Here is a 21,528-nt window from a genome sequence, read left to right as displayed (position 1 = left end):
GAATCTATGTCACATTTAATGTCCATTTTTGTGTGTAATGTCTTTGTGAGCTTCCAGCTGAGACAGGAGCTAAAGGTCTCAGCACTCTTCTCATGTGCGTGCCTGTGTGTGAGTGTGCAGGAGCAAACACGTTACTGAATCAGATGCAAAAATGAAGAATGGACATGGCAGGCAAGTGTGTGAGATGTGTGTGTGCTTCCAGCAGGAGCTCTAATGAAATGTGAAAACCCTTCAAGTCACCTTTCCCAACTCATACCCATAGTGAATCATGCTTTTGTCCTTTGTCCCATTGTCTCACACACGCACTCCCCTTCCACACCCCTTATGTATATGTAAATACACATGCATGTTGTATGAGCGTGCAAAAGAGGCAGGTCAAAGCTCCTCTTTGTCTCCTCTCTCCTGCGAGTCAGGCTTTTCCTTTGGTATGTTGATAATACAGCTGGCGATCCAGGAGCTTCCAGACACTCACGCAGGCACGCATGCAGACAGAGGCACGCTAGGCATGAGGTCATGAAGCTGCTGGCGTGAGGGGGAGACGCCAGGGTCTTACAACAGAACAACAGAGCCTCCCTGACATGCACCAGGAAGTAATATCAGGATAACAATGGCGTGCTTGAGTGTAACCATGCGTGCGAATGTGCTTTGGAAAAGATTGTACACAAGCTCAGTAGGTGCCCTGTCTAAATGAAACTGGGTGTTGTTAGAAAAAGATAGAAAATAATTTTTAGAAGTGACATATTATCAAAAATACATTTTCTGGTTTAAAACACTGAACTTTTCCTAACGTTATTCATCATCCATCAGTTCCAATGGCCCATAACATGGAAATATTTCTCCAAGGACACACGGACATGTTCTCTCTGGGTTTTATCACACACTTCATGTTTTGATTTGATTCTAATGAACCTTATCTGCTGACCCTTTTCAGGAGGAAAATACAAACATCATCAGCAGTGATTAATTCAACATGAACACTGACTCTCAGGCATTGCCGACCTTGATGTCCACGTTTGCAGCTTCTGTGCCATTAACGTCTGACTTTTATCATAATAACCAAATTTTACAGAAGACAGTTTTTTGGGGGGGGGCTTTCAAAACACAAGTTGTTTTTAAATCTGTTGCCAGTATGGACAGATGTATTTCGTTGTGTGCTAACACAATGATCTGGATGACAAGGTCTTAGAAAAGATACAAACTGGGATAATCACAAGACATAGAAGCTCTGTATATGGGTCATCGTTGTTTTGTGCTCCTTTTATGAACAAATCAAGATTTTTGGCTGCTCTAATTGCTGAGTCATTTTAAGTTTTAGTTATTGTTTTAGTACGTTAAAGCATGGACTTTAACTAACCCATCCTAATAAATGAATATGCTTTGATATGAACCATTCTATTGTTGCAGCTGCTGGAAAGTTAAACTCTGCTACAGTTTTATGTCTCTTGCAGCACTTTTTCCTTCATAGTTGCTCTGCATTCAGATGTATGCATCTTCCTGTCAACTCTGAATAATTTTGTTTTTCCTGCTGAAGACAATAGCATGAAACATTCCCCCAGCATGATGCTGCCGCCACCACGTTTGTCGTGTGCCCTACACAACTTTGGAGAAAAAAAACACCTAAAAAAACATAACTTCTTCCTCTAGACAACTAATCGTTTCTTCAGATTTTACTACCTAAAGCTGTGGATTGCTCCTTTAGAGTCGCAGTGCACCGTGTGCCTCTTGGCTGGGGAGTCTGCTGTCATGCCAAACTCTTTCCAGTTTTTAGACGATAATCTGGGTGATCAAAGCGTTGGATATCAATTTATAACCCATTCCTGCTTTAATATTCTCTTCAATTGCAACTTTTGACTGGCTGCTGTGTTCTTTTGTCTTGCTGCAAAAATAAAGACTTGGTGCTGTCAACTGGCCTCTGACGCTAAATGCTCATTGAGGAGAAACAACTGCTGCAAATTCATTTGATAAAATAACTATACCAATTGGAACAACAAATTTAACCCTGCTGGATTGTTTTATAACTAGGATCGAACTCAATGGGATTTACTCTGTCTGTCAAATTAAATTGACAATATATTTATCAATTAGATTTCTGTTTTGAAAAGTGATTTGAGATTACTTTTTTTTTTTTTTTTTACAAATTATAAGTCTATGGTGTAAGCAAACCAAATTGAATAAAAGTTCTCCACTATATTTACTGAATAAGTGACTTTCAGAGCAAAGGAAGATTAGCACATTGGTGGCAATTGGTTTTTGTTTGCAAAACAGTTTTAGTTCTCTTCCACCGTTATTACTACTACTTTGTGTTGGTTCATCACAAAGAATCCCAAAAGTACATTCAGTCTGGTTGTTTTAAAAAGACAAAAGGTGAAAAGGTTCACTAACACTTTTTCAAAGCACTGTGGATTTTCCCCCCCCTTCTGACTCCCAGTTCTTGACAAATTACTGAATATAACTCTGAAACCTTATCATTTAATCACATCTGCCTTTCTCTTCTCTCTTATTTGAAATTCAGCCACTCCCCTGTCTGCCATAGTTTCCACTCCTGTTTTTCTCTCTGTCATCCCTCCTTATATTTCCCCCTTTCTTTTACTTCTCACCCTGTCATTTTTGCTTGTCCTCTTGTGTCACCGAATATGTATCGGTGTCTGTGACAAATACACAGAAACATCACAGAGGTGGAAAAGCACGGAAAAATGATCAGTGAGTGACAACGAGACGGTTTGAGACGACATTTCACCTTTACTGACTAAACAGCCCAGAGCAGTGGTGGAGGGTGACAGAATGACACTTTTCTCCCTGAAAACCCCCCCCAAAAAAACAAAACAGTTTGACACACCGGTCAGTCAGACAAACACATGCCTAAATATAACAATGTTGACAGAAAAACAGTTTGTTGCCAGGATGGATTATTAATTTATGGCTTTCCCTCTGTCCCTGTAACGCAGGGCATAAACCCATCTGCACATACTCTCTTCTTTGCATTGTTCTGGTGTGTGTTTGTGTGCATGGCAACCACAGCAGGCATTCAATAAAGCAGCAATATGTTGTATCTAAAACAAGAGCTGGAGTTAGAGGTGAAAGCTTGAGTGTGTGTTTATGCACATGTGCTCTTGTTTCTAAGGCAGCACTCTGAGCATGTTTCACCCACTGTTTATTTGTGTATTTGTTGGAAAGCTGACTCACAGAGAACCTGAACTTTATTCCCTATAGATTCTGCTCAGGAAGCCTGTGCACAGCAGTTGCCTTTGTTTTGAAGGAGGGTTTGAAACTGAATCAATCAGCTCATTTCCTGGTAAGAGGACAGGGTGGCAGAAGAGCAGAGAGGACAGGAGGACCACTAGGGTACACAACAGAAGTGGGGAAACTGGTGGTAATCTTTTCATGACAGAGTGCGGTAAGTGTGGGTGGCAGGGTGGTCTAATGAACAACATACTGTCCTCAGTAGGGCAGTTCATGACCTCCTCAGGATAAACACACTCCCTGCTGAAATGTCCTTGGGTAAAGCAGTAATTCCCACCTGCTCTCTGTGTGTAATGTTTCCTGCTTTAAATCTGAACTCCAGTCTCTCATTCAGAAGGAACAAAGTGAGTTGTTTTTATTTATCCGCAGGGAGTCAGTAACAACCTCATTCATTTAGTTTAAATTGATTTGCATTATTAACATCCCAACTTTATGATGTTGGCATTCACTTTGTTGTGTTCAAATTCAAAGTGTCTGGAACTAAAACGTTGTCCTTTAGTTACTGTTCACTAAATACCTTCTAACAATCTACTCTAGGAAGCTGTTTCGCAACAACTGTGTGTTCCTGTCAGAGCTACTATCGCCTGAAACACTAATCGACCCTCACTAAGCTAATCGCACTGGACTAAAAATGATGAAAATTAAACTATTTAAAGCAAAAAAGTAAAATATTAAAACAGTTGTACAATGATGCAACAGTTTAGCATGAATTGTGATGTAGAGAAAACAAGGATTTGTTTCAAATTTCAGCCAGCCAATTCACGATGCACAGCACAAGTTAAAACCAAATTTTATTTTGAGAAAATAATGTTTCTTTAATTTGATGAATTTGAAGTCAAGTGGCAAGAAAGATTAGAGGAAACTGACATAAAACTGTTAAGTTTCACTTTGATCAATATCAGTAATCAAACTGGACTGAAGTTTGAACAGTAGAGTCACTGCAGCCTATTCTGTTTGAACAGCTTTAAGCATCATCAATAGCAAGATTTAGTAATCTTCTACTGTGTGACAACAAAGCTGGGTTCAAATTCAGCAGTTTTCCAGGAACTTTATTTGCTCAATTCAGCTATATTTCAAAGTCAGTGACGTGAAAAAAATCTGGGTTCATTACTAAATATGTTTTTAAAATACGTTTTGTGGTTGTAGTGTGATACCTTTGTGAAACATGAGAAAAGATGCTATTTCAGCTTTAATACCTGCATGTCCAGTTTAAACCCTAAACTGGACATTAGGAAAAGAAAAATTTAGAAAATTTTCTAAACTGACCCTGTTTTTGGATTTTTGGATTTTTAATCTGTGAGTTTTTAGCACTTCACTCAAAGACCCTAAAAACTGACCATGCTTGAGAAAACCTAATTTCTGCTGTCATAAATCAAAGTATGCTATTTGTATATGAAATAAAGGCCTTGCAATTAATTTTTTAATTAATGATTTTTATCTTTTAAGTGATGGAAAAAAATTATAAAGGCAAGCATCTTAAATCTTTTCCTGGAATTATAGAGACCTGTGAAATGATATGAGCAGTTTTCATAGTTTTGCTGACTTTTCAAGACTTCAGAAGAATGCTTAGTCTGTGATTTAATCACTGAAATCTAGTTTAATTGGTAGTTTATCACTGAGGAAACTTGAGTATCCATTGTAAAAAGTATGATTACTTGCCCATTAGTTTCTGTGGTAGTTGAACACAGAACCAAGAATTGACAAACCAAGACTGATTCACTGTAATGAACAGCTGGGTTTATCATTCCATAAACACTGTCTGAACTATTTCATGGTGGTTGTTTTGAAGGCTAAAATAGAAGAAATCTTTGTCCCCCAGTGGGGAAATTCAGAAAATGTTTCCCTGATAAGACTGATGGTGAAGCCCCTTTTCACTCCTGTCAGTTGTCAAGAAAAAAAAAGTAAATGAAAACTCATTTTGAGACAAAAAAAGAAGAAATATTTAGTAATTTCCACTTTTATTTCACTTCAACAACACTCCTCTTGTTTGGTTTAATTTTTCACCTGTTTATAATAAAAGAAATAAGCCTTTAAGGTTTCAAAGTGTGGTGCATTGAAGTGTGGTGCAACAATATGAATGGAGTGGACAAATGAGTGAATTTACCCCCTTTGTGCTGAAAGTGCTGTTCTGAGTTATGAGATAACATAAGTATTTCTAGGCCATTGTTACCAGGCTGTCTAGGCAATAATTAGCCTCAATGACTATAAGACCTTCCATTTACATAAAACAAAAGGATGATAAGCATTTCTCTATTTCATACAATAACTTTCTTTTCAAATGATTTTGTTAAATTCTGTTTTAGCATTTAGAAGGAAAATGTGTAGATATTCACAAGAATTGAATCTGCATACTCGGTTTCTGTGCCATAGGCAATGCAATTCCAAAAAAGTAGCGATGGCCCAACACTAACATCACTTGAGTTCATCCCATGTTTTGCAGACTCTCTGTCTGCACTGGTGAAGATTCCCCCACACAAAGCAAGTCCAGGTTGTAGCTGGGCACCATATAACAATCTCCAAGCTGTATTCTGATTAATTCAGCTTAAAACTATTTGAACCACCATTTAAAACCATCCGTAAACTGTGTTTAAGTTATTGACAGAAATTGATGCTCCAAAAAATGTTAGCATCATAGCTTCAAACTGTCCTTGTCCGGTTTTCCTGTGTGAATTGTGTCTTTCTTTTTTCTGTTGTGGTTTTCTGCTACTGAAGCCTATTTGCTTCAAGGTTTGACATGGGTTTGACATTTAGTGAGTGTTGAGTGTAGCAGGTAATTGTGTGATCTACTGTTGCCTCTGTCACATCTTGAACCAGTCTGTTCATTCTCTCCTAACCTCTAACATAGCCAGGCATTTTCATCCATACAACTGCTGCTCACTGGATGTTTTTATTGTTTCTTAGAATATTCTCCATAGGCACAAGTGATGGCTCTGCACAAATATACCACCGGCAGCATTATTTAGCATTTTCACAAGGCAGGATTTATTATTACAGTATAATTTACAGGATAGTTTCAAGGTAAATAAATAATCTAAACTGAAGTATTCAGAAAGGTTGTGCAACCTGATGTGGCCTTATCTCAGACCAAAGCAGAGTCAGAGAATGAAACCAAAACAGCACCTCTCCCCGCTCCCCTCATTCCTAACCCCACGTAAACAAACACACTCACCGGACACGTGCACAGCACTGCTGCAGTCAGCTCTGCCAGGAAAATTACAGCAGGACATTCTGTCATTTAGTGATTAGAATGAGGAAGGCGTAATGCAGGATCTGACGGGGTAAGGAAAACAGCAGAGTCACGCCACAGGAGGGGAAAGGTTGCTGTCAAGCCAACGCTTCTTACGCAAAGGGAAAGGAAAGGGAAACACATGGGGCCTTGTAAACAGAAACTGTAAGGAATTATCCACTGTCTTTTATTGACGAGAAGACGGGTGTTTGGGGATTTGATGTCACAGGAAAGCCGCATACAAGGAAGCAGTGCTATAAAAAGGAACAGTTTAAATACAACAGAGCAGAATAAAGGTAACAGGCGTGAGGTACTTTATGTTCCCTGTAAATGATACGAGGAATAAGCAGAGAGGGTTCGAGAAGTGGTGGAAGGGGTGGGAGGGGGCTCTGTCTCCTAATGTGAGCCTGGAAAGGTGGAGGAAGAGGAGAACCAGGGAGGTGCTTGCGACATTCCACCCCTCCAAACCTGCTGGGCTGGTTTCTGGGTCATTAAAATTCTTCTTCTCCTCTCCAATGCCATGGTTTCTGCCCCGAGCAACATGCTGGCTCATGTCCACCTCCCTCTTGTCTACCTTCTCTCTCAATGTCTCTTATCTCCCTGCTGCAGAGCCCGCTGCTGTCTCTTTGAATCCGCAAGATTAATTTCTCTGAAACTTTTCTGTGGATTTCTTTCAGGCTGTATTGTTTCTGCCCAAGTCATTTCTTCCCTTCACTTGTATTTTTGTGTGCACAGATTTGATACAATAATTCATCCTTGACAGCACACATCCAGACAGTCACCCCTTGTTTTTGTCTTCTTTTCATCAAAACGTTTTCTTCCGGCGTATTTTCCTCTCACTCTGTTTTCTTTCTCTTTCCCAGCAGATCTTGCTTGGCAGGGTCCTCGGGAGCGTCACTTTTGTTCAAATCAGAGATTATGAGGCAAACAAGGTAAACGTCAAAAACCTGGCTCAACTCCTCACCTCTTGTTAAGTTTGTTTTGCCTACAACAATAACCACAACAAAAACACTCGTGACCATAAATAGTCAAGTCTTCATTTTTAACCGTCACCCACACAGCATTTCTTCTAAAAACAGCTGAGCCGCAGATAGAGTGGATTTAAATGACAAGATAAATGAACTCTGTAAAGGTGACTGCAAATATTGATCGAAGACTATCATCTCTCTGTGGCAACACAACAAGAGGAAGTTAGGCCTTAATTGTGAAATAGAAGGAAAATGACCATGTTTACTCCTAAATCCCTGTAATCAAATTCTACACAATGACTTGCTTTCAGTAAATGATAATCATTTACTGAAATTAAATGACTTTATGTCAGCATAGCTGTTCTGTAAGAGAAGAACATAAGATGACATCAGTGAGCAAACAGGATCACAAAGACCAAACAACACACCAGAGAGGTCAAAGGATTTAGTTGTGGGAAAGTTTAAAGCGGAGTTATAAATATTGCCATAAAGCATCTCATGCCGTGTTTTGATTTCATCATTTGAAACAAGAAGCGGATGGAACTACGTCAGACTTGCCAACCAGCTGACAGGCTTGACAAAAAGAGCAAAAGTAAGAAGCAGCCAGGAGGAAACTCTGGAGGAGCTGCACAGGTGCACAGCTCAGGTGGAAGAATCTGTCTTCGAGATAATTAGTTGTGCACTTCTGTACATCACATCTGGCCTTTTTGGGAGAGTGGGAGGCATTTTTTATTCAAACCCTTCTTGCCAGTTCTTCCAATTACATTGTTTACATTCATCTCCTTGTTGCTCTCCCTTAATTCTGGGATTTGCTCTTTGTTTCCTGGTGCTTTTATTATCATTATACGATGACAGTTTCCTTGTGTCTTTGTTAAACATCCAACTGACGTTCACCCTACTATCTAATTCAGTTTCCTTCATTTAAAACACACTGATTCATGCTCTAAAAACAAAATTACTAAACAAAATACAGAAAAATATCAAAGAAAATCTCCACATTTTAACATATAAGATGTCAAAAGATTACATAAGTTATTTTCTGCAGTTGCAGATGGACTGGAGCTAGCATGCATTGTCTCATGCTTCCAAGTTTGAAATGTACAAAGAAAGTGTTTGTTTGTTTGTTTTTATCTTAAAAGACACTCTATTAAAAAACTACAAATCAAATTTATTGCATGCTGTTTTGTGGAAAACATAGTAACCTGCTGTTTTCAAAGACAAATAACAAAGCTAAAATCCCTTCCCAGTATTGTATGGGCCCATTTTGATGCTAAATTAATCTTAGGGTGTCCTGTAGTTTCTGGGACAAGAATGCTCTGAATATTGTTGCGTTGTTGAGAGGAAGGATGTGTCCTTTAGAGAGCAATGTGGAGGGCTTGATGTGCAGCGGGTGTTCAGTTCTCATTAACATTCCTTTCTGCACATTTAGAAGTTCACAAAATTTAGAAAACCTAAAACAATGTACCAATGTTCTTATTCACACCCCCTGCTAGGTGTTGATTTTTGTATTTTCACAAAGTGCCCTAAGGTAAACTTTGGGCAAACTAAAGTAGGTCAGCTCACATGACAGATCTTTTGTCATACGATAAACACCCAACATAAATATCATCAAGAGGTTTTTGTTTATTTTCCTTTCTTCAATTCAAAGACTTGATAACTGGATTAATTAGATCCAAAGCTTTAACTTTGGTTCTCATCTAATCAGAGTAAATCAGCAGTTATAATAAATTTGCAACTGTACCTTGAAATAAAGCTTTTAGAAAGAGATGTGGACAATCATAGATGTAACCTGCTGATCTAAGGCGTTCACAAATGGGAGGCTTTGGTGAAATAACCCAAGACCCGCTGACCCATAGCACACACAAACACACTCACACACATAACTCCCTCTGTGGCTAATCTCCCTCACTGCTCCCCCACCTCAGAATAGAGTCTGCCTTTGATCAAAATACATTGTCAAGGCACACTGGGTGACTTGTGTGCCTGCGAGCGCGTATGTGTGAGGGGGAGAGTCTGAAAGCTGCTGGGGGTGTGAGGTCCTAACCTGAAGTGCCGGATATTGTTCCGCTACTTCCTGCCCTCTAAGCCTTGACCCAGGGAACTGCAGCCAAAGGAGCCTTTTGTCTGGCTGACCCTCAGCCTCGTCTCTCCCCCTCCCTGTCTCCCTTTCCTCCCCCTTTTTTCTTTATTTTTTCTTGTCCTTTATTCCTCTTTCTCCTTGAACCTCAAACATACACTAATGCCAAACTCTTGGGACTGATCATCAAAGCGACCACCAGAGCACACACTCACACAAACACGCGCATTCCTGCTTTTTGGCAGCAGATAGCCCTGAAACCATGCTTTGAACCTATGAGAAAAGAGAGTTATTCTCACCTTAAGAGGATTCGTAAAGATTAAATATGATTTTGGAACAATTCTTTGAAACTTTTACTTTCATGTAACTGTGGAGGTGAGCCTTGCAAAACATTTATGCAGACAACTTGAACTTTAATGTATTATATTGGCTTTTCAAGTGATGCATCAAGAGTAAATGGCAAATATTTCCACAAATAAATCTGTGGCGTACTTCTGTATCAAGATCCCTTTACACTGCAACGATCTGCTATCAAAAAATATGCACTTGATAGGTCTGTAAATCACTACTTGTTAAATACAAACTTCAGTGTAAATCCAGTTATTCTTTGAAGGACTGGATATTTTGGAAACAAGGTTCTTCTGCTTGAATGTGCTATTTTGTGACGATGTTTAATTTTACATACCCATACGTACTTTCATCTGGAGTTGCCACAAAAAGTCGTTCTACAGTTTGCCTCCGAATGGGATGAACACACTAATTACTCTAAACCCAGAGTTATGATTGACTCAGAATATCTAAAAAAATAGATGCTCAACTGACATTTATAACACATTAAATAACTGTTGCACTTCATTGTTACTTTGGATATCATGACATTCAATCATCACTCTCTGGCCAACCTTTAATTTGTCCACTGCTCTGTTTTTTTTTTTCTTTTCAATTCCTCACTTGATAAAAAAAACAAAACTGCAATAAAATTCCAAGATCCCAAAAAAAAAAAAAAAGATACACAAGCCGACACATGTGACCAAGCTCTCAAAATGTTTAGGTGCAAGAAAGTTAAAATCTATCCCTCAAGCAATTGCAGGTCTGTAGTCAGGAATGTATGTAGACAGCTAATTGTCTAAACACACACGCATGCACACACGGACAAAATAAACTTTTGAATTTGCAGCTGGTAAAATATGATTTCACTAGGACCCTTTAAAGGTGAGTTTGTGTCATTGCCCTGTAAGCTATTTCAGGTTGCATTTTCCAACACTGTCAAACACAGAGTGTGAAACATTTACAGCTAACCTGACCACACAAAACATAATGGAGCATTATGCTTTGTGTTTAAGAGTGAGGTATGTGTGATACAATTAGTGTGAGGAGTGATCTTAAGACACACTCAAAGGAGCCTCAGCTAATGAGAGAAATTCCTGATGTCACTGAGCTTCATCAGCGAAGGAAACGACATAATGGGTCACGGCACCTGCGTTCCCTTGAGCAATTTGGGGCCATCAGCAGCTGACTGAACTGGACTTACTGAACCATTATCTGACTTGTTACCTTCTCTCCACTTTCAAAGTTACACTTAAACTTAATAACAATAAATGTATTAAGGTCTAAGGTCATCTTACATACATTCTCACTGTCACTAATTGAACTAATTGAACCTATATATCTTTCCATATTAACTCATAGTGATCAGTGCAGAACAGTATTGCAGAGATACAAACTACAGAAAACAGAACTCAAGCCTGTATGACAAATGCAGGCTTGATATTTCTCTAATAACTGATGAAAGTTCACATATTGTACCGCCTGCAATGAGAATGAATGAGCTTTCATAAGCATTGTAGCGACTGCAATCCACAAATAAAGCTGCCACCAGCTGAACCAGTTTTGTTTCAGTAACATGCCTCCAATGAGCCATGCAGAATCCCACTTGCATTTATTTTAAAACTAAAACAATAAACTTTTGGGTTCAATCAAAAAATAAAAAAATAAGTAAGTGTATTTACTCAAAAAACGATAATGTCTACAAAAATCCCTTTCATCCAATTATCTGATGGGGATGCCAATATCAGGTAATCATCTAATCATCTGATGTGGAGAACCAATCCGAACACCTGTGCCACGACGGCAAAAAAGCAGAAACATTCACTATGACAGTTATGTGGACATAACACATCCCATTTGCGCATGCTGCACTTTGAAAACCTGTTTGATTTGCTAGTTATTGTTCTATGCAGCTTGGCTATTTTTAGTAATACGAGCCAATAAAGTCATTGTCTGCATTTTAAGTATTCAGACACTTTATTTAGAATTCATGGTTGGTCAATACTTTGGGTTTTATATTTTAACTTTGATGCCAGCAAATAATCAGATTTTTATGAGAATTTGCAAATTTTCAAAGAATCCCTATTTTCATGTTTAAAAATCAGAAGAGTTCTGACTTGATATCCAAGAGCCACATTCAATTGCTCTTTGCACACTTCCCCCCCCCCCTCTTTCATAACAAGTATTTGGCCTGTGTTTAGAGTACTGAATGCCTTTGGACAGAGAACCAAGAACGGACAAATTCAGGGAAAATGCCAGGCACATACGAATACACGAGTGGAGGCAAAACACCAACCTACACACAGCCCTGTGGAAATGTCGTCAGAAGAATCCAGTGACCAGAAGTCACTGAAGTCTCTTTAGCTACACAATTTCAGCTGCACGTTCTGAAAGAACATAGGCAGAAATTTGACTCAGTAGGTCTGCTTGCTGTGAGTGACAATACTGATCCAAAAAGGAGTATTTGCGGTTGAGTTTCTTGTGGCGGGACGACCTAAAATCTGCTGATTTTGCCAGCCTAGTCCCCTCTAACGGCCGTTGGCTCTGACAGAGCAGAAGATAAAATAACTTCCCTCCTTGTGTGGTAAGTGGAGGTTGAATGAGGACCTAAAAACAGGACACAAAAGCCAAGAAGTAAAAAAAAAAAAAGCTAAAGATTTTAATCTATCTGGGAAGCTGATGCAAAACTGAGGACACGGAAGGAAAAAACAACAACAAAAACAGACACACGATCAATGTGGGAAGGGAGAACAGAAATTATAAATGCACATCAGGGTTGACAACATACAAGCTACAGGTGAAAACAGACAATTACAGGGCAGGCTACCAGGGAAGGCAAGCAAGATTCAACATGCATGGGGAGAGCCTATCAAAATAGGACAGGAACTAACAAAAGACTAAGAGATTGCAACTAAAACCAGAAAACCAAGACTGCATGTTACACAATAGCTACCAAAAGACAAGATCAAATACTGTTTTACATAACTGCTCTAACGTTACCTCTGAATGTGTTCATTTTATGTGAAGGTTCCCTGGAAGGACATCCGAGCTGTTGTGTTAATAGAAATACACAGGTTTGTTTGAAACGCTGAAGAGAAGTGTTCCTGCTTGCTCTCCTTGCATTCAAAAGCCATTACTTTTTATTGTGTGTAAATGACTTATAGATATAGTGCACACTGTACTGTACTGCGAAATAAATGCATTTATTTATTTCGCTAAGTCTAAGAAATCTATTTTGTGAACAGGTTCCTATTTTCATCTGAAAGGCACCTCTTGGTGGTAAATATAAAGTTTCCATCCAGTGTTTTGTTACCGTAATTGTTTAAAAAGAGTTAGATGTTAATCTAAGAGCTTTTATTTTCACTTTTATTCTATGTGAAGAAAAAAAAGAAAAAAAAAAACTATTAGGCATACAGAAAATCTGATCCAAAAGCAGATTGAACAAGCAGAAGCAGTTTCAGTCTGACAATGATAGGAACTGAATCACAGAGCAGCACACCTGCTCTGGGCGTTGGAGCTTACACATATCTGCAGCATTAGTCATAAAAAGCCAACAGTCGCAGGTCATTCACTGTGCTTTCTGTCATAGGAGCAAAGCTTAGCAGTGATTAAAGAATTATTCTGATCTTTTGTATCCTTGAAACAGTAGGAAAATACCCCCACTTGCCCAACCAGTGATTTTGCTTTCCAGAGTGGCAGGAAAAAGGGTGCATCCTATTTGCTGAAGAGTAACAGAACTATACCAGGCTAATATTAGCTGGTTAATTAGTCGGGCAATCTCCCAGGGAAGAAAGCCCTTCCCAAAGCTGGCTTTAACCGACACTCAGTAAGACTGTGCCGGTCCCTGTTTTTCATGACGTGTAGTATTTCCAGACAGCCAAATCGAGTTACCTCCTTTCAGGCAGTGGGCTGGCAGTTCACAGCAACCTGTCAGGGAGGGGCAGCTCTCAGTTAGCTTGAGCCACATAAATCTTTGATCACTCCACTCTTTGTCAGAGATCTCATTGAAAAAAACTGTAAAACTTAAGAATGGGATGTCAGAATACTATTGCAGAAATATAGAAACTATGTAATTTATCAAGACTGATTATTGTCAAACATTTAAGCAATTTCTTATATAGGCATCTTGATTCATTTGAATTTTAGGTAATTTATGAAGTTTATGTGAAGATACTTCACGGAAATAAAACAAAACTTAAAACATGACAGTGGCTGTTGGGTTGAAAGCAACTATTTTTCCTTTTTCAATGTCACTAAAAAGTCTCATAAAAGTACCTCTGAGCCAGTAAATGCTAACCACAGATGTCAATGAAATGACCATCACCTTCTTTGTAATGTCTACCTGGTTAGCCAGGATACATGATGTGCTGAAACTATGTGTCAGAGGTACAGAAAGTACCAGGCTTGAACAGATGTGGTAACACCAGACAGCTCTCACAAAGCAACCACCTGATTGACAAATGCTAATAATATCCATGCATATCGTTCACCCAAGTGACAGCCCAAGTTGTGATCTTCACCTGAGCCTTACCCAGGAGCTAGTAATGAAATTGAAAACTTTTCACCAGATGCCACATAAACCAGGACAAACGATTTAATAAAGGACTCATGTTTGGGCCATTTCAAAAATGTTCCCATAATGAATTTTAGAGGATTTTTGCCATAAAACAAAACAATAATCCATACTGACAAAAATGAAACTTGTCCTTACGTTATTAGTATATCTGAGGAGCTAATGCGTTAATAAGTGGGTCATTGTCATGTAAAACAGGTTGCTAAACATAGAATCCACAAAGGATGTCGCCTGAGTCAACATGGCAGTGATTATTCATAAAACATTTCCAGAGCCAATTAGATCCATAAAGATGTACTCTCATTGATTTTCCACAATAATTCTGTAATGTTCTGACATATAAGCAGATATGACTCAAACAAAACGTTAGACGTTATACACAGTCAAATTGCTTGACTTTCTAAATGAAACAGCGCCTGGGTTTGTATTTCTGAATGTGATCACTCTCACGTGCCTTTTCTGACCTTTTTAAAAAAAAAAAAAAAAAAAAGGAAGCAAGAGCTTTACCTGCATAGACCAGTTTAGCCCGAATGCAAGTGCCTGAGCAAGAGAAAGATTGCAAAAGTGTGTGCATAACTGAGCTTTGGCAAATAGGACTTTTCATAATGCTCCCAGATCTCTAAAGCACATTACATTCCTTGTTTCATCTCTAATGATATAATAGTCTTGTAATGTTTCGTTGGGTTACAGCTTTATACCAGCTTTAATTAGGGCACTCCTTCTCACACGGATTAAAGGATCTTCGCAGTACTTGTTGTTTCATGTGTTGCCATCCTGCACAGCCTTAGTAAGACAACAAACTAGCTGGATTTGGCAGACAGGTCTCCCTTTTTAAAGGGCGTCATCTGAAGCTAGTCATGACTTGAACAATAGGACGTCGTTTTGCTCGTCAGGCTGGGAGGAATGCTCACCATTCATCGGTATGCAATCAGGCAATTACTCTCGCATACGTCAGCAGCCAAGCGTATGCGAACGTGGAAGCTACCAGTAAATGTGCCTCACTGGAACTGCTTTGTTGAGTTCCCTGTTTGTCAAAAAGGTGTTGTCAGTTTCCTGCAAAATGAGTCATGCAGGGATCCTGAAGTGGACGGATAAAATGCCTCAAATTTCCTGGCATCTATGGTCAGCAGCAAAAGGAAAGTTTAAGACACTGCTAAATCAAGGAACCCATTTTTTCTGCAACTGGTGCAATGCACATGATATCTCTTGTTATGCAACATACTGATCATCAATTCCTTGCAACATTCCTTAGACAAAAAAAGTCTTTGTTTTTTTTTGTTTTTTGGCAAACATGGTTACGATTTTCTAATTGCATACCAACCCTATGTTTTAAAAGTCCAGTTTTCAGAACCTAGAAACTGTTGACCAGGCTCAAAAGATGAAACTGCGGCCGGAAGCCGGTGCAGCATAGCAGGTTCCTAAAAAAAACTACTTCTGGTAAAACAAGCAGGCGAGAAAGGCTGACTCACACAGTGAGCAGTTCACTCCCTTATGGAAACCAGGCAGATCAGCTGCACTGAAACAATATCAGGTTTGTGAAACTCTTAATCAATAATATCCAGTTTACTTAGAATTATAGGTTTCATGTTTACTTTCATGCAAAAGGATTCTGAGTAATAATGCATTCAAAAAGTTTCTCGGGAGTTTCACCTCCTTTTAAGAAATATTACGAAACCCATTCATTTAACAGTGTTTTTAATGAGAAGGTTGATAAGAGCTCAGTAAGTTTGTTTGGTGTTCATGAGTGCAAATATAATCCAGTGTTTGCTCTATGAGACAGTGCTTTATATGCATTGTCTGGTCTCCAGTATTAACTGAGGTTAATGTTTCAAAAACGCCATTTGTAGATTTTAAAGTGAGTTTAACGAGATGGGAGGCAAGAGAGATTTTATCTGACTTTATGGAGCTCCTTGACGAGACACAACATCAGAGACGTCTTACCTGGTCTAGAAAGACCAGGTAAGACAAAACCCGTGTTGCTTGAAGTCCAGTGTGATGTTTCCACGATCATTTCCATATCATCTGTTGGTGTTGGTCCACTGTGTTTTCCAAAGTCCACAGTCAGTCAACCCATTGATCCAACAAAATACCGAGAGCATAAAAAATTACATATTTTCAGAAGCAACACATTTGTACTTAAAAGGGCAATTTTTAAAATGGTCCAATGTGATATTCTGATTTCTGAGACACTGAATTTGGACTTTGTTTCCCTGAAAGCCATAGTTAGGGCTGGATTTACAAGCATTTGGAATTTGGGCTGGAGCCAGCTTTGGTGCACTATGTTTTAAAGCAAAAATGTTTTACTAATGCAAACTACATGTATGAAAACATGTTTGGTATGTTTAATATTCCCCCTGTTCAACGGGTTCATGTTTAAATCAACCATAAATAACTTGACAAATTTCAAATACTTGAATATTGTTTTTAATCATAAAGTAATGTTATTAATATTGTTACAACTCACCTAATATTGGCCCATGTGTCCTATATGGAATACAATGTTTGCAAAACATGCATTTATTAAAAGAAACTAAATGGAACAATTTTTTGAGACTGAAAAATAATAGGGGTCCTGGGCTGCTGCTACTGTAAGCCCTTTCTGAAGTCTGTCACAGGTTATTATCATTAAAACTACAAAAAATAAAATCTTGAAATATTTGTATTCTATGTGTAATAAATCTATGCAAAATGTTTTACTTTCTGACATTAAGAACTATTTCATATAGTCAAATATTTGAGATGTACTACAACAGTGGTTCCCAACTATTCCCTCAGGCCCTACATGTTTTATATGTCTCTGCTCCAGCAGCTGAACCCAGTTAATCATCTACTTATTTAAGTAAGGCATGTGGGAGGAAGGAGACATGTAAAACAGCAGAACAGAAGGGTTTGTGAACCATGAATAGTACCTCATTCATGATAGGGAAGCATAATACTGGTATATGTAATTATGGAGAAGATGAAACTATTCTATCAGGCATATAAAAATTAAAGAGTTCAGCTGATTAACATTCTTTATTAATTAAAAATGAGATTAGATTCCATTGAAATATTTCAAAGAAGTTTAATATCTTACAGTTCTAAAGCTTTGACAAATTATCTCAGATCGGCTTGTTTATTTGAAAGAATACATTTTTTAGCATCCTTCAAGGCCAGATTGTGTGTGATGCACATCGAAAGTTTTGCCAAACATCTTAAGTGAAGAAAATAAAGAAGGTCTGAGGGGGACTATAGGGTTGGGAACCAATGTATAGAACAGGAGTCCTCAAATTCGGCCCTGTCCTGTAATTTTCAAATGTGTCCCTGGATTCACACCTTAATCAAAAGACTGAATCGCCTCCTCAGCACTGAAAAAAATAAGTCATTGGATGAACATAAAAAAATTATGGAAAGGATTTCCACCTGATTACTTTGCTTTATTTCAGCACCATGTACTTGTGTTACTCCTATTTAATGCAAATGTGTTAGGTCAACCTAATTTATTAAGATTATTCCAATGTAAAGCAAACGTGTTGGCTCAACTTGTTACAATGGTGATTCAATGGGTGATTCTAAATCAAACATGTTGGCTCAACGTAATATATTGTGGTTATTCTTATATAAATAAAATGAGTTGGCAAAACATAATTCATTAAGGTTGTTCTAATTTAAACCAAATATGTTGGCTTAACCAGAATTATGGTAAGGCAATGGATGATTGTAAATCAAATGAGTTGGCTCAACTCCATTCATTAAGGTTATTCAAATTCAAATGAAATGTGTTGGCTCAACATATGTTTTAAAGGTTCCTTTAACTCAGTTACTATAGCGTGACCCAGTGTAATGCAATACAGCCAGCCCAACTAATCTGCAATGTTTAGGACCAAATCATTGATGTAACTTCATTAAGATGAATGTAAATCTAGTTGAAACCACCTTATTTTACAGTGGTACCTTCACACTACCTGATTCAGTAGGTCCAACTCACGAAAAGCAAGTTAGCTCAACAAATATGCTTCATGCTAAAAGACAGCTAGTTAATCGTGTGGAAATCCTTTCCATTATTTCATGACGTTAATTCAAAGACATATTTTCAAGCGTTAATCAAGCATTTTAAGAGAGCACTAGGTGAAAGTGTAGGAAGAACACTCAACAATTAGAAAAGGTACAACACAATTGTATTTTCAGAATTGTTATACATCGTTTTTTTACACAGCACAAAACACAGCCGAGTTGGACATTGAAATAAAAAAAACAACTACAAAAAGGTTACAGTTTCATTTCCCAGCCAATTCTTTACAACATAAAACATGTCAGTATAGTTGCTCAACTTAGAGAACTGTAACAATATAAATCTTTTCTACTGCAGACTTTAAACACTCATTTTCCATATGAAACTTTACTCAACTTAGCAGCGAGTTTCATATTGAGAACTTGTGCTTTCTTTGATAAGTTCTTTCCATCCAATTTCATTATTATTTTCTGTATTACTTCAAAGGTATGCTTGAGTTACTGAGCAAGTTGAGTGCTGAACGCACTAAACTTGAGGGTAGCTCAAGTTTAGTGCATAGATTAGTCCCAGCAGCATCACTATTGCAGAAGATACACTGCCCAAGCTGTTCATAACTTCCACCTCCTCCAGGACAATCCCAACATCCAGATGTGCATCGGCACCCTCTGCTCAAATGACGATTCCGAGGACAGTCTCGGCTTTGGCCATTTCATTCATCAACGTCCTAAGGGAGTTAGGGAAGGGTATTGGGGGGGAGACAATTCACATGTAATTAAATAAATAAATTAAGACTGACATTGATTGAGTCACTCATGGACCTTAGTTGGTGAAAGTATTTTAACAACTCTTAGGAGTCTATTGTAAACACAAAGAGAATTTAACATACCATGTACTCCCTCACCAGCTTCTCTGGATCTTCATTTAGGTACACACAGACCTTTGAGGATGCACTCTCGTCTGACCTCAGCAGTGTCTTCCTAAATATGCAGATCAAAAAACAATGAGAACAATCTCAAAACTCCAGCAGTATAGGTTCACACACTTGAAAACATAGCTACATTCAAAGGAAGTCACAACAAAAGTGATCAGTGGCTTGCAGTCTATTTGAAAGATATTTAAAATTGTTAGTATCCCTTCATTATGCCATGACTAAAATTGAGTTTAACATCTCATTTAAACATCTAACTGAAGCTGTTAGATGTTTAAATAAAGACATGAATATATCACCAAAGAAATATGTGAAAAGTACAGAATGGTCAACACAGTCTATATCCTTCTACTTAAATGAATATGCAAAGCATTCCATGTCTTACAAGTACATGGACAGTCTATGTGTGGGCATGGATAACGTCGCATATGCCGGTGTTTAAGTGTAAAATGTTTTAACAGGTCATATCTACGAGACAGAGAGAGACTACACTCCTTACATTTCCACATCCCCACGCAAATAAAGACAAATAAAACAGACTGGCCAAATAAATGTTTAGCTGAACCCTAGCTTTATAAGCTCTCTAACACTACATTCAGTCACTTTAGATCTGGCAAAACTTACTATTAGCCACTGAAATCTATAACTTGATAGCCGATGAGCCCCTTGACCAGTACTTACGCAGGTGGATTACAGACAGGTGATGTTCTGAAAGAGATCAGATATATTTTCAGCCATTAAAATATGCAATTCATACTGAACTGAGTTGTATCTTTTAGTACAAGTCCCTTGAATGCCTCATGAATATAACCACTGGACACTTGTATGCAAGCACATGTGCAGAACAATGGTGAATTGAACATGGTAGAAAGCAATAGTAACATAGGTCAAAATGAGCACAAACAATCAACACAAAAAACATCAACATTTCAAAATTAAACCAATGAACTTCAATATTGTTTCTGAGCTACAATTATTTGGGGACAACAAAGAAGAGTCCAAAAAACCCCAACATCTTTACAGCAGAGGAATATGTATTTTAAAGAAAGAAAATAGAAAGCTCAAGTCTGTAATAATGGATAATCCATTGAGAGTTTTAGCCTGACAAAATATACTAGAAATCCATAACTAACAGGTATTTAAGGAACATTTAACAAAGCTCAGAAAGCAATGCTTTCTGCAGGTTTCACCGACTGAAATGTAGGACTTTTTATTACCATAATTAATTAAGAATCTCGATGATGATAGAGGTACCAAAGTGTGTGTGTATCTACATTTACCTCCATAGTAACATTACTGAAATATAATTAAAATAGTTAGAAATAGACTGATGTTAGATCAGTGTGTTAAAAATCCACTAAACCTCCAGGGAGCTCAGGAGGAGCAAAACTGTGACATTTCTGGGGTCCATTTGTGTCTCTGGCAGCAGCTTTGCACACTACATATGGCTCTGCAGACCTTTTTCGCACAGAATGTACCTAACATGGTGCGGCGATAAATGTAAACAAAAAGCTATCTGCCTTAACCTAACCGACTTAATCTACAGAACATGAAATAATGTGACACAAGTATGGAACAAGTAGAAAATGGTGCAAATGGTAGAGAAATTTTAAGTTACATATTTTTATATGGATTTAGATGAAAATAGTTTGACTCTTACCTTCTTCAAATTAAGTAGATGCACGCCAGGAATCTCCCCTCTGCCCTTGAAAAAACCCAACAAGGTGCAAGCCAGTTATCTCGCGTGATTTTCCGTAATCTCTTGATGTCGCTGGATCCTCTTCAGCGGGAGATGAGTCTGACACAATAGCGCTTTGGAACTGACGTCACTGTGTTTTTTTTTATTAGATTAACTTTGACAAATATTGATATTGAATAAATAAAAAAAAAAAAACACACACACACACACATATATATATATATATATATATATATATATATATATATATATATATATATATATATATATATATATATATATATATATATATATATATATATATAAGATACTGCGCAGGAGGAATTAGATGTATTCAAGTTGAGATAACGTCATTCAATCACGTTAGTCCAGTTGAGAGAAAAAACCGATTGTCTCGCGTGTTCTCGCGTGATATCCCTTGATCTCACTCGTGTCGTCAGCACAATATCAGTCTAACTATAATGAATCATGTTAGCTCAACATGATTCAATTTTATAAA

At 38.0% G+C, this 21,528-nt stretch overlaps 1 long non-coding RNA gene across 1 annotated transcript; it reads right to left on the bottom strand.

Annotated features, from left to right (window-relative positions):
• Window positions 1–18,551: 18,551 nt before the first annotated feature.
• LOC129358716 (uncharacterized) lies at window positions 18,552–21,188 on the bottom strand. The gene is made up of 4 exons (XR_008605830.1): window positions 20,991–21,188; window positions 19,955–20,038; window positions 19,289–19,379; window positions 18,552–19,126 (listed from the first exon to the last, which is right to left on the bottom strand). It is a non-coding gene; the product is annotated as an uncharacterized LOC129358716 (long non-coding RNA).
• Window positions 21,189–21,528: the final 340 nt, after the last annotated feature.

This window comes from Poeciliopsis prolifica, unplaced genomic scaffold (assembly GCF_027474105.1).
Source record: "Poeciliopsis prolifica strain line A6 unplaced genomic scaffold, Auburn_PproV2 SCAFFOLD004, whole genome shotgun sequence".
NCBI classification, from domain to species: domain Eukaryota; kingdom Metazoa; phylum Chordata; class Actinopteri; order Cyprinodontiformes; family Poeciliidae; genus Poeciliopsis; species Poeciliopsis prolifica.
This window is presented reverse-complemented; position numbering and strand designations above follow the sequence as displayed.